The sequence below is a fragment of the Mytilus edulis genome, chromosome 1 (genome assembly GCF_963676685.1).
Source record: "Mytilus edulis chromosome 1, xbMytEdul2.2, whole genome shotgun sequence".
NCBI classification, from domain to species: domain Eukaryota; kingdom Metazoa; phylum Mollusca; class Bivalvia; order Mytilida; family Mytilidae; genus Mytilus; species Mytilus edulis.
This window is the reverse complement of record NC_092344.1, coordinates 18340284-18353607: the sequence shown is the minus strand read 5'-3', so window position 1 is coordinate 18353607 and position 13324 is coordinate 18340284. Positions and strand designations below refer to the sequence as shown.

Here is a 13324-nt window from a genome sequence, read left to right as displayed (position 1 = left end):
TTGAAAAAATAATCATTACAAAATTAATCAAATCAATTTTAAACTCCTTCCTAAAAAAAAAGTCACAAAATCAAAATGAAAAATAATTGGTTAAGTGTTTACCTTGTATATGAATAACTTCCAATCCAACTTCTCAAGATTTGTACAGTGGATTTAATCCACAAGATGATATATACTATAAGATACTCAAAAGCTACATATCCCTATAACAATATAAAAATACTACACCTAAGTGCGAAAATGATAAAAGGTCGTGTATGTTTTAATGTAAAACCTTTCACCTTTAAAGTCACTTGTCACAGAAGTATATAATTGTTTATTCTGGTTTAATAGACTGTAGCCGATGAATTAGCTTTGATGTGCTTCTATAAACCAATAGTTCTAAACTAAAGAACATCTATCATTGCCATGCATTTAAGTCATAGGTTTCACTTAATTGTAAAATACAAATAAAGTTTTTTCTACTTCAGTTACAGAAATTGGATGAAAAGAAATTTGATAACCAACAATTTTCTGAGTGAAATCATTGCTTTTAACTACAATTTTGTCATTGACTAGGAATAGGAATGAAGGTAAATGCAATAATTTACATAATTATGTACGAAATAAAGATTCGGTTTTTTGTTTGTACTAAATATCTGTGGTTGTTTTGATCAGATAGTATGAAAATAAATTTGATTTTCTAAAAATACCACATCCCTTGTTTAAATATAAGTATCAAAAGTGTCCCAATTAAAAATAGTCGGTGACAAATTTCCCTTTAATCGTTTTTTATGGAATTTCTTCCCAAGTTTTTTTATTTACAATATACATGTTTGTCCATATCATTTCTAGAGTTAACTTTGGTAGTGAATGTAACAGAAAAAGAGTAAACCAACAAATTTTCCTTGATTTTAGCCTTAGCCCTTTCTAGATGATTTTGAGGCAATATAATTTCACAACTCTCTAACATTATAATTATTTATAAAAGAAGATTGAACAAAAGTAAATATGATTTTGGTTGTTTAAAAGACAAAAAATAACTTGCTCCGAACAAAATCAATTTATTTACAGTCAAGGAGAGAATACAATGAGTTTGAACTTTAAATAAAAGTACATTTTGTGTACTTTTCAGACATATGATCTAGAGGTCTAGAAGATCAGTGTGCACATGTATGACTGGTTGAACACCCCCCCCCCCCCCCCCCATTTGTGTCTGTACTAAGTCAGATTATCTGGACCATGTGATTATCTTTGATAACCCTATGTAATTTGTTTCTACCAGTTTAAGAGAAATGGAGTGAAACATTTGAAACAATTTCATAGCTGCCAACTGTCACTATTTGAGGGGGATTTCCCCCATGGAGGCTCCCAAATGAAAATTTTGAAAGAGCCATTTTGTCCACAATTTTAAACTTAAAGCAATAAATTTTACAATTGCTATAGGCTTGTAAAAGTATGAAGAAGCCAAAAAACAACATTAAAATATACTTAAAGCTCCCCTTGAAGGTTTTGTAGGACTATAAGAGCTATCTTGCATGTAAAACCCCCATGGGCATTTGGAAAGTTGGCAAGTATGCAATTTGGACTCAAATAACAGAATTTTAAAAGCAAATTAGTCTTTCTATAATAGTCCATAAAGTCTCTGGCTAATGTTTTAAACTATTTTTCACTATAGACAATGAGTTTTATTACAATTACACTTATAATATAGTTGTAAAATCAAAGATTTTTCAATTAGATGTAAAAATTCTTGGCCAATGTAATTTTGCATAATTGAATGTTAATTGGCATTTGAACACCACCTTAGCACATAAAAGCTACATCGACATAGAAAACATATGACTGCTTGACAACACAATAAAACTAGGAGTGGTTTCCTATCACTTCATTTAAACATTTTTTAATTTCTCATTCCAATGCTTATAAATTACTGTCTTAGTTTCTCTACATCTTCAAATTCTGACATTAAATTTTAATACAAGGACTTTTATTTGCTTGTTGATTTAGGCAACATAATGAAGCCCTAGCAAAACTCCACCTTGTTTTTAGCAGCATTAAAATGAAATCCAAATTAATGGAGACCACAATTGTACACACTTTTAAAATTTGATTATACATGATATATTTTATGTCCTACAGCAACCAATATTCAACCAAGATAAATTGTGGTCCAATATCTGTAGGTGTTGTTTATCAAGGACAGTCAGCTATTTTATAAAATATATGTTCAAATGTTGATAATCATAGAATTTTTTAATTTGGTGTTGTTTACAAAAGACCGTCAGCGATTTGATTAAATATATGTTCTAATATTCATCATCAGTTAAGTGCACACCCCCATAATGGAATAAATCTTTTAAAAATGAATAAAAGCAAAAATGTCACAAAATATATGCATAACTATTAAAGCCAAAGAAAAAGCCTTGTGTATAGCGCTTTTCGTCAGATATTGATAGTATAACAAAAAAAGTTGTGTTTGTATCTTACCATACCTTTCAATAGTAACATCTATTCTAAAACACCTGTAATTTTCTCTGTCCCTATCCTATATTTATTTGCTATCTTCTTGTCACTTAAAATCTATCAAACTGTTTAATCAAAACTCATGCATACAAAATATGTTTTACGTAAGTCAATAAAATTTCACGAGGGTAACAATTTAAATAAAATATTCATGGCAACCTTTATGGGCTATTACAGACTCAAAAGTCTCTTTAACTGCAGATAAAATATCATTATTCATGAAATAATTTCATAAAACATTACAAACATACACTTCATTAAATTCGTTTTCACACAAATGATTCTATTCCTTTTGAAATAAAGATAAGACGGATGTTGTAGGATAACAGCTGTTTCAATTTCCAGCATCCAAAAAAGATGAACAACTTTGATCAAAGTACGCAGGCAATTTTGCCATGTATGATATTTACACAAACATGCTTAAAATTTTGTAAAAAAATCGGTTAACACGTTTTTCAATAGAATTAGATTCCTTTTTTAGATCTAGTGTATTTTGCAGAAGGAAAGGTCAAGAGAATCCCTAAAAATATTCGTAATTTTCCCCTGATACTCCAAGAAAGCTCTTCTCTAAAGTACAAAGTACCGGTATGCCTTATTGGAACATTTGCCTGTGATGTATTTATATCTATTAGGTAAACACAGTTTTGCAAAAAAGCCATGTTACTCAGAAAGAATAGAAGTAACATGGTTTTTTTGCAAAACTGCCTTAAAAGACAGTTACGTTACACTGACAAACCTCAAATTTCATAAAACAATTGCTGATTTAAAAGTAAGAATGTATTAAAGGATTGTTATGACTGATTATGTAGATCATATCAACTATTTTTGTAAGGCCCCAAAGAAACTAGAAGATATTTTGATGTTGCTTTACAATTTAGAGCCAAATTTCTTGCATCACTTTGAATTTCCCTTCAAACTGATTGACACCCATTGAAAATGTATCATTAGCTTGAGGCTGACTTCAGTGATAACAGATATCTGTCATTCAGATCTTCAACCTTATTTTAATTAGAAAATGATGACGATTTTATTTCTAAACAAAAATAAGACTACTGTTTATCCTTTAGCATAACATTAATGTAAAAGCATCATATAAAAGGAATTACAAGTAACACAATTATACCAGGTACATCTGAATGGCCAATATACCAGATTTTTAAAACACAACATTTTCAAATTCACCATATATAAACATGCATTGTATAAGCTACCACATACCATTCAAGCTGAACAATTTGCCAAAGTGAGCTAAAAACAACAGACACAACAAACTAAACTCCAGAAATTAGAACCCCATGACAATTTTCATGTTCAGTTCTATGACACAGTTCTCAATTATAAATCAGCTGCCAGGTTATACTAGAATTATTAAAAAATACAAAGAGAAGAGCATCATTAATAAGACATCAAATGTTTTCAAAACAAACTCTAGCAAAGAGTGAACACACAAAATAACAGCTTTGAAACCTTAGCCTTTTCATTTATCTAACATTTTCATCAATCTTCAAAACCTTGGATAGAACAATATTCTATTAACTTTCACTTGATCTTTTAATTAAATCAACAACAAAAAATGTACAAATGTGTATATACATGAGATGAGCGGATATCAGATACATACTTTAAATATCAGGCTTTATACTGATATATGGTTACTTATATTAACAGAAACAGCAAAAGCAAGACCAGTGTAGAATGTCTAACCCATTATCCTTTACCCTAAGACATGTGAAAAATGCTGTAACATATGCTAAACAGACTCCAAAGCATTCATAAAGGCTCACTCATTTTGACAGAGCTATTTCACAATAAGAATTGACTGTTCAAAGAAAAGAAGATCTATTACTATTATCATTATTACAAGTAACATGAAGCTTGACTGCTAAATTCAACTAAAAAAAATAAAAAATTCCATGCATATGTTTTTCGAAACTAATTATTTTTCTCGTTAAAGTAACAGTTCCGGCTGCAACTGCAAATTTTATAGAGCATCAAAGCGTTAGATAATTATATTTATGAAAACTGATGTTTCTATTACAAAATTATACCCCATAGGGGTAAACAAAAATTTAAACAGACTAGTTTATAACATAGCACTTCTAAGATCTTTCAAATAAAAGCCGTGAATGGGTTATGAAACAAAATTTGTTCATCCACCTGCTCCGCACTTCCTACATCCTATGCTGACTTCAAAGATTGGTAAATGTTATGCAGATATCCCAAGAGTGAAACAAAATTATGGTATGTTAACATTTCTAAGTTATTTTCTCACCAACGAAATTGCAAAAAAGTACAATACTATAGATTACTATACAGCCTTCAATAAGAAGTAAAACCCAAAGGGGAAAATAAGCTATGAAATGTCTGCGGCATAACAAAGTGTCAAACAATTCAAGAAAGAAACCCATCCACCTCATAATATGATTAATTTGGGACCAGCACAGAAAGGCGTCAGGATCAAACATGACTGTGAATGCTTCACGTCTACACCCTCAATGCCTTTTTAATCTGGAACCATGAAGTAACAGCAATGCATAAGAATAAGCTGCAACAATTGTTTGGATAGTTTGACAAATGAGATCAGCATGAAAAACACCAACCATCAATAAAAAACACATAATACATAGTATCAATCTAAGAGTATTCACAGTTACTAAAAGCTTATCTGAAGCCAATTACAGCTAATAAATACCATGATTTCCTAGACAAGAATATGAACCTACATATCAGTAAAGAAAGTCAAATCTTCAGAAACAAAGAATGTTTTAAACTTTTAATACGACAAAGATTAATATGTTGTGTGCCCTTTCCTTGCCTTCTTGCATATAAACACGATAAAACCTGATGTAGATGTTAATTCTAAAGTATATAGTGTTATAGGGTTACTACACTTAATGGCAGTGTAGATGTTAATTCTGAAGTATATAGTGTTATAGGGTTACTACACTTAATGGCAGTGTAGATGTTAATTCTGAAGTATATAGTGTTGCTACACTTAATGGCAGTCATCAGTTGCGGATCCAGAAATTTACATAAGTGGGGGCCCACTGCCTGACCTAAGAGGGGGCCCGCTCCAGTCACGCTTCAATGATTCCCAAAATAAGCAACCAAATTTTTTCCCAAAAAGGGGGGGCCCGGGCCCCCTGTGCACCCCCCCCCCTAAATCTGCCTCTGGTTATATACTGTAGTGTTTCTCTCTGTCTATTTGACCATTTTAAGAAAAGTCTGTTTGTGTTGCATGGTCTTGGTTTCAATCTTTACTTATCAATATTTTCGTTATGATGTTTCAAGCAGCAGTAATTCTACTGGTAATTATACTTTATATTCAAAGATAACAGGCCAATTTGCATTGGTTATTAGGATTAAAAGCAAAAAGTGCCTGCATCACCAAAAATGTTTTTGACTAGTAAAATTAGTTTGTGGGACCCTGCTTCCTATGTTCCCTATGCCTAAATTTGCTTCAAGTCAGGTTTGGTAAATTTTCACCCAAATTTCTGTTTTGACCTATTTAATGTGTAAATGTCAATCTTTCATTTGAAAAGTTCTACACAAATCCTTCTAATTTCACCAAATAAGGCCTTTACCACATATACCCCTTTATTCACAACTTTCCTATACTCATGCACATGCAGGGCAATTGAGTTGATTAAGGATTCACTGAAGTAAGACTGGAGAGGGCCCCCTTTTAGGGCAGTTAGTGGGCCGCCCCTTATAAAAATTTCTGGATCCACCACTGATTTTCCAAAGAAATTCTTAATCTTTAATATACATCCTCACTAAATGACAAGAGGGCAATATTGATTGGTGTGATGTCCTATGAAATTTGACCTGTAACAACCCAAACCAATAAGGCTTTCACTCTCTTGAAGATAGTCATACATCTTCTAATATACTTGCTCTTTCTTATCCATACAAATAATAAAACAATCCCATACATACCTTAAATAATATGGAAGTTCCTTTGCATCATCAAATGGAATTTCACTCTGCAATGATCAATTATATAAAAATTATAATGTATAGCTTCAATAATTCTCACATAAAATTTTTAAGCTTCCTTTTTTAAATTGAAAGTTAACGATTTTTTTCCCCTAAACATATGCAGCTGAAACTGTTATCATGCTTCTAAATTTCAATTTGCACATTTGAACCTGGTATTAAAAATCATCTGCATGTTTCTTATGTGCTCCTCTTAAATGTTCAAAGACATTTTATAGTGTTTTAATTGTAGAGGAATGATTTAGAAGACTCATTACCTGAATTATGACAACATGTGCTATGTCCTTATGACAGAAACCATTTATACTGTGCATGTGTACACAAAGTTCAAAAAGAAACACACTCATAACAACGTGTATATTCAAGTATGTCCTTTGCGACAAATGCATGTTGTATGTATGAACTTAAAGACCAAAGGTATAAAGTACATCCAACTTATAAACCTACATCAATAATAGTGGCCAAGTGATCTAAGTAGTTCATCTATTGTATTTCTAGGCTGCCAACTCTGAGGGTTGTGCGATAGAACCCCACAGTGGGTTACAAGAGTGCAATTATTTGTAATGCATTTTCTATAGGGTACCACTGGTGTTCTGTATTTTTTCCCTCAAAGACTAGACAAACTAGGGCAAAACAGGTAGCAGCAATTATGATAATAGTGGGGTAACATACTAACAATCAAATCAAATCAAATTGTTTCTCTGTTAAAAGATCAATCTGGCCTTAAAAGTTACCATATCAAGATAATGTAGAAAAAGGTAATCTGTTCAAACAATCAGGGTAGACATTGCCTTCAACAACACTGCATGAGTCCATCGATTTCAGAATTTTAGCAGAGGAAAGAAGGAGGTATGATAAGAGTAATTATTTGAATCAAGAAATTTGTAATAAAAGTTATACCCATAGATCCATTCAAAACTTCTTGTGCTATTTCATGGCTGTGAGTTTTCATTGGTGGTGGAAGCTGGGAGTCCCAGGAGAGAACCATGAACTTCAGTTGGAAAACTGTCATTATTTTTGTCCATCTGATGAGTTAAGCCTTTTTCAACTGATTTTTATAGTTCGTTCTTATGTTGTACAGTTATACCACTGTCCCAGGTTAGGGGGGTTGGGGGATCCTGCTAACATGTTTAACCCCGCCACATTATGTATGTATGTGCCTGTCCCAAGTCAGGAGCCTGTAATTCAGTGGTTCTTGTTTGTTTATGTGTTACATATTTGTTTTTCGTTCATTTTTTTCAATATAAATAAGACAGTTAGTTTTCTCGTTTGAATTGTTTTACATTGTCATTTCTGGACCTTTTATAGCTGACTTTGTGGTATGGGCTTTGCTCATTGTTGAAGGCCGTACGGTGACCTTCATTTCTGTGTCATTTTGATCTCTTGTGAACAGTTGTCTCATTGGCAATCATACCACATCTTTTTTTTTTATATTCATGGTCAACTAAGATTGGAGTCTCTAGTGCACCTGCTACGTGTGGGATTCAAACTCACAACCTCAGTGCTGACAGGCTAGTGATACAGTATTTCCTTACATGAAAAATTGTCTGTTAAAACTGGTTTGATAGCTTGCTCTAAATCTTTTAAAAATGCTATATGCTTATTGGAAAGGCAGCAACCATCATTTTTCAAGTCTTTGATTAAACCTAGACAGGGTAAATCTAACAACTTCCTGCACTTTGGGTTGATCACCCTACCTCAAGACCAAGAAGATATTTTACCCACATTATTTATATGTATGAAATATCATGAAGCAAAATCTTTCCAGGTGAGAGGGTCACCTCAAATCCCCACCACCCCCCCCCCCTCCAAAAAAAAAGTATTCTTTCCCAGATCTTGCAAAACTAATAATTGAATAAAGGCAAATCCCTAATTTCAACAAAAAGGGTCCTTCAGCCCACAGGTAAATATTGCTGAATTTGGCTCATGAAGAAATATAAATGTAAATTCAGAATGAGAATATTTTAACAGTTTTGCATAAAATGAAAGAAGATTTAAGCCATAAAGCAAATATGTGAGGTTGGCTATCAACTTCAGATTCTATATTTCAGAATAAAAACATCAACTATTTCCAATACATAACTTAATGTTAAAGTCACAACATAAAAATGTCATTGACGTAAGATGCAGACTTTTTGGCCATATTAATCAACAATTATGCAGAAAAGTGTCACATGTTTTTGCAAAGTTTAAGCGATATCTGCAGAGTTTTCCATTAGTTTTATAAGAAAAGCAGAGAAAGTACTTACAAAAAATATTATCTGACAAAAATTTCTAATAAGCTGTTAAGACTATTTCTACAGAAACTATGTACTAAATTATGAATAGGGAAGACTGTTTTAGTATGAAAAGATATTAACACATCTGACACGGAGGAAAAGTAATGTGTTCTAGTAGCAAGTCTATTTCCTCCTCAAAAGGCTAATATCAGCAGGGTTGGCCGGGCAATAATATATCATCGGTAATGTGATAGTATACAATTAATATCCTTTATTGTACATACAGTTTTAATGTCTACAGCCATAATAGCACTTAGGACAAAATATTATTTGTGAGTTTTTTTTTATAGTAAGATGGACATCGTCAGTTAATCCAATCTGATACTCATACGTTATACTCATATTACCCATTTATCATAATCATATAAAAAAATGTGTGTAAAGTACCAATAAATCTAATTTTGACATAAATGTCGATTATACACTTATAACACTTAGAACTAGTTTGGAAAGAACCAATCCCTTTTAAGAATTTAATTTCATCAGGATCTTTCAAACCAACAAAAACAATAAAATTGAAAACCAAGAATGGTTTATAATTAAGTTCTTGAATATGTTAGGAGGGATACATGTATGACCAAAAGGGAACTTAAAATAGTAGCCAATCATGAAAGTCATCAAAGTTTTATATCATAAATACAAATAAACAAATTAAAAAACCAAATGTATAATTCATTGTGTGCTTAAATTACAGAGTGACTTCCCCTTAGCTTAATGAAGATACTGATAGACATCAGAGGAGGTAAATAATACTATGGATGATGAGTACTCAAAATAAACAACAACTGTTTGTCTGCTTCATCCATTACCATAATGATTTCTTAATACCAAAACATAATTTGTAGAGGGAACACAAGTCCAATTAATATATCATCTCTTATAGACAACAACAGTAACCCTGTCAAACTTACAATTGAAGGTTTTCACATCAGGAGATGTCAAAATAAAGGTCATTCCACACAAAATGTACAGGGAAATATTTATGCTTTGTATTAAATCAATTAATATAAATTAACATGTAACTTCATAAAAAACATTTATAGTTTTGTATTTACAAGTAATTTGCATTACTAATAACCATGAATTGTATAGTTATCATGCACTCTATGGCATGCTATATCTCGGCACCATCCTATATAATGATGATTCCTTCAATAATCTATTAAAAGATATTTCTGTGCCATCAAAAGGGAGAGGAAACAAGAATGTGTCCATAGTACACGGATGCCCCACTCCCACTATCATTTTCTACGTTCAGTGGACCGTGAAATGGGGGTCAAAACTTTAATTTGGAATTAAAATTAGAAAGATCAGATCATAGGGAACATGTGTACTAAGTTTCAAGTTGATGTAACTTTAACTTCATCAAAAACTACCTTGACCAAAAACTTTAACCTGAACTTTGCACTATCATTTTCTATGTTCAGTGGACCATGAAATTGGGGTCAAAACTATAATTTGGCATTAAAATTAGAAAGATCATATCATGGGGAACATGTGTATTAAGTTTCATGTTGATTGGACTTCAGCTTCATCAAAAACTACCTCGACCAAAAACTTTAACCTGAAGCGAACGGACGGACGCACAGACGGATGCACAGACGGACGCACAGACGGATGCACAGACGGACGCACAGACGAACGGAGGCACAGACCAGAAAACATAATGCCCCTCTACTATCGTAGGTGGGGCATAAAAAACATGATGTACTATGAGTGATTGCTCCCTTATCATATCCTGAATCCGTATTAGGTAAACATGAAGTTAATAAAAACAAATCACATGGAATATGATGCTTACATGAAGCCTTATACAAAATTTCAGAACACCCTTATCTGTAGTGCGACTAAAAAAATTAACAATTTCTGAGAAAAATGTAACAAAAATTTTATAAGGCAGAGGGACAGAAATAGGTAAACTAGAATTATATTCATGGATATCTAATTTCGTGGTTTTTCCAAATTTGTCATACAAGCCTATAGAAAATTAAACTAAATGTAGTTGAACATTTAACATTTCACTTTTACCCAGGAAATCAAAGAAATTTGTTCTCCAACACAGTATACCTTTACTCCTTTGGAGATGGGAAAAAAAAAGTCTTGCATTAAGAATTACATAATACCAGAAAGTACAAATTCATAGCTACTAAAGTAGGTTAAAAGGCCATGTTAAAGTCCAAATATGGCTGTGCTTATACTGGTTTGATTAAAATAAAGCTGATATCATTGACATCATAGATTTTATTCTTTTCCTTGATTTTCACATCCTGTAAGTAAATAGTTTACTTTGCTAATGTCGGTCCAATTGTCCAAACAAAGTTACCATACAATAGAACTCACAACTTAAAGTACTGTTTTGACAAATCTGTTTTCAATCTTTTATTCCAATTCAAAATTTAACAAAAAGTAAAAGTATTCAAATTTGATAAATATGATTTTAAACCAAATTTGCACATTCTGAATAAAAACGGGATGCAAATGCATAAATGCAACAAATGCATGTTTTACATGAAAAATGCATTACTGTTCTTTACTATATTCCTGGTCCATTTACCTTCAAATCTGTCAATAAATTATACTGTCACTTTTCTCTTATTTAAATAGATCCATAAAATGAATAAAGGAAAGAGATCCTTTTTTTGCATGTTTAAGCCTTTCATCATAAACTTGATATTTGAATTTGTTGACAGATTCAAATATTTCTATATCTAATTGTTATACATTTGTAATTAAGTTGATATATGAAGATTTAATGGTGATGATATACCATTAGTGCTTACATTAAACTATTTGTTTTGTTAATTCTTTATATTTCGAAGACAAAAAAAATATTACCCTTTAAACTAATGAAAATACCACAACTTGGCAGAACCCATAAAACTGTATATCTAAAGGAGATATTTATAAAATATATAAAAAAATGCAATCTAAAATTTTCACTTCAAATAATTAGAAAAAACTCAAAAATTGTAATTTTAAAATGAAAGTACTATTCAAAGAAGATGTACTGTAAACTATTGACAACTAATAATGTCCCTGCTTAATGTTGTTGACTCTATTTTACTTTCAAAGATACAAGTTTTTGTAAAAAAAAAAGTACAACAACAAAGGAAATGAAATAATGTCTCTTGGTATGGAATAAGCAGACAAAGCTTGGTGCCATATATCAAATAACTATCACTATGACATAAGAGTTACTGAGAAAAATGTGACACAATTCCATATATATATGCATGACATTTCAAAGCATACAGACACAAAAATCATTGAGGGAACTGTATAACAAGATATATATGATGGCACAATTCTTGACAAAAGACCAAGTTAAATGATTCTGATGGCAACACCTTCTTAGAATCTGCACATCCCTGATGTTAACTTTTTTTAGAAGTTGATATGATGGAAGTCTAAGAAAAAAAGCTGTGTAATAATACCACGATTAGATAAAAACTAGGTGTAACATATAAAAAAGTTTGAAAAAGTGAAACTGCAAGCTACGGTACTCAGCTCACTGATGATACCCCTGCCAACATATTTATTAAGTGATGAATCTGAAAATGCATCAAATGGTATAGATGACTTATATAAATCCTGAAACCAAATTTTAGAAATACTTATGATGCAGTTCCTGAGAAAGATGTGATGAAAAATTTTCATGGGACAGATGGACAGACTGATGGCTGAACGGAAGGACAAACAGACAGACAGAGGTAAAACAGATTTAAAGCGGGATATGGAAATAAACTACTCTAAAATAATTATCTACTAGTCTGCGATTAACAGCTTAAAACTCACACCAAAGTGAAAAATTTAAAAGTCTCAAGTTTACTTTAGAAGTATCTACAAAAGTCTGGTTGTAACTCCTATTTAGAAAAAAAGCTTGTTTCTTTTGTCAGTGATAAAGTATGGTTTACACTAAATATGACTGACTAGTGAGCTCTTCACACTGTTAAAACATTAAAGACTTTTTTTTACACTGTACTATCTGAAGATTTCACCTGCCTTGTTAGTTTTAACAGATTGTCAGTATAAATGATACAAGTTTACAGATGATATATGAAAGCTGCCAACAGTTACAATCTGTTTATTTTACTTGCTTTTAAATATTCTCAATTTTCAAAAACAAAACTCTCTTAAAACTGTTTCTTTTCAAAACATTTCAGAAGCAACAAATGATTATTAATCTTTTAGTGTAAAGAATGTATAGTTTAAATACAATCTCCAGAAAGGTGATGATTTTTTGGAATACCTCAAGATTCTTTAATGCATTTCAATATGAATTGTCTTCGCCACTTTACTTATCAAAATATTTAAATTCTAAGCACATTACTTCAGTCTAAACATTTTATAAACTTTTTGATCTAGGAGTTATTGATCGAGAAATTAGCGCTGTTATTGACCCTTTTAATAGGACATGCAAATATTGTCATTTTATTTTTCCCTATTACAGTGATCATTTTTTAGGGTAATAATTTTTCATAGCTTCATATAGATACTTGCTTTCATGGTTCTGCATAAAAGCCTCATTTAAATTGGAATTT

The 13324-nt window shown here is 31.5% G+C and overlaps 1 protein-coding gene across 13 annotated transcripts in view; it reads right to left on the bottom strand.

Annotated features, from left to right (window-relative positions):
- The window catches only part of LOC139525523 (inactive tyrosine-protein kinase transmembrane receptor ROR1-like), a 170093-nt gene that overhangs the window by 137381 nt on the left and 19388 nt on the right, over nt 1-13324 (bottom strand). For 7 of the 13 annotated variants that reach the window (XM_071320948.1, XM_071320922.1, XM_071321004.1 and 4 more), the window contains one exon: nt 6445-6491. The gene's annotated coding sequence lies outside the window, so the exon portion shown is untranslated. Of the gene's footprint in view, nt 1-102; nt 332-2474; nt 2617-6444; nt 6492-13324 lie in introns of those variants that run through there. The other 6 variants (XM_071320966.1, XM_071321021.1, XM_071321049.1 and 3 more) reach the window with 5 other exon arrangements.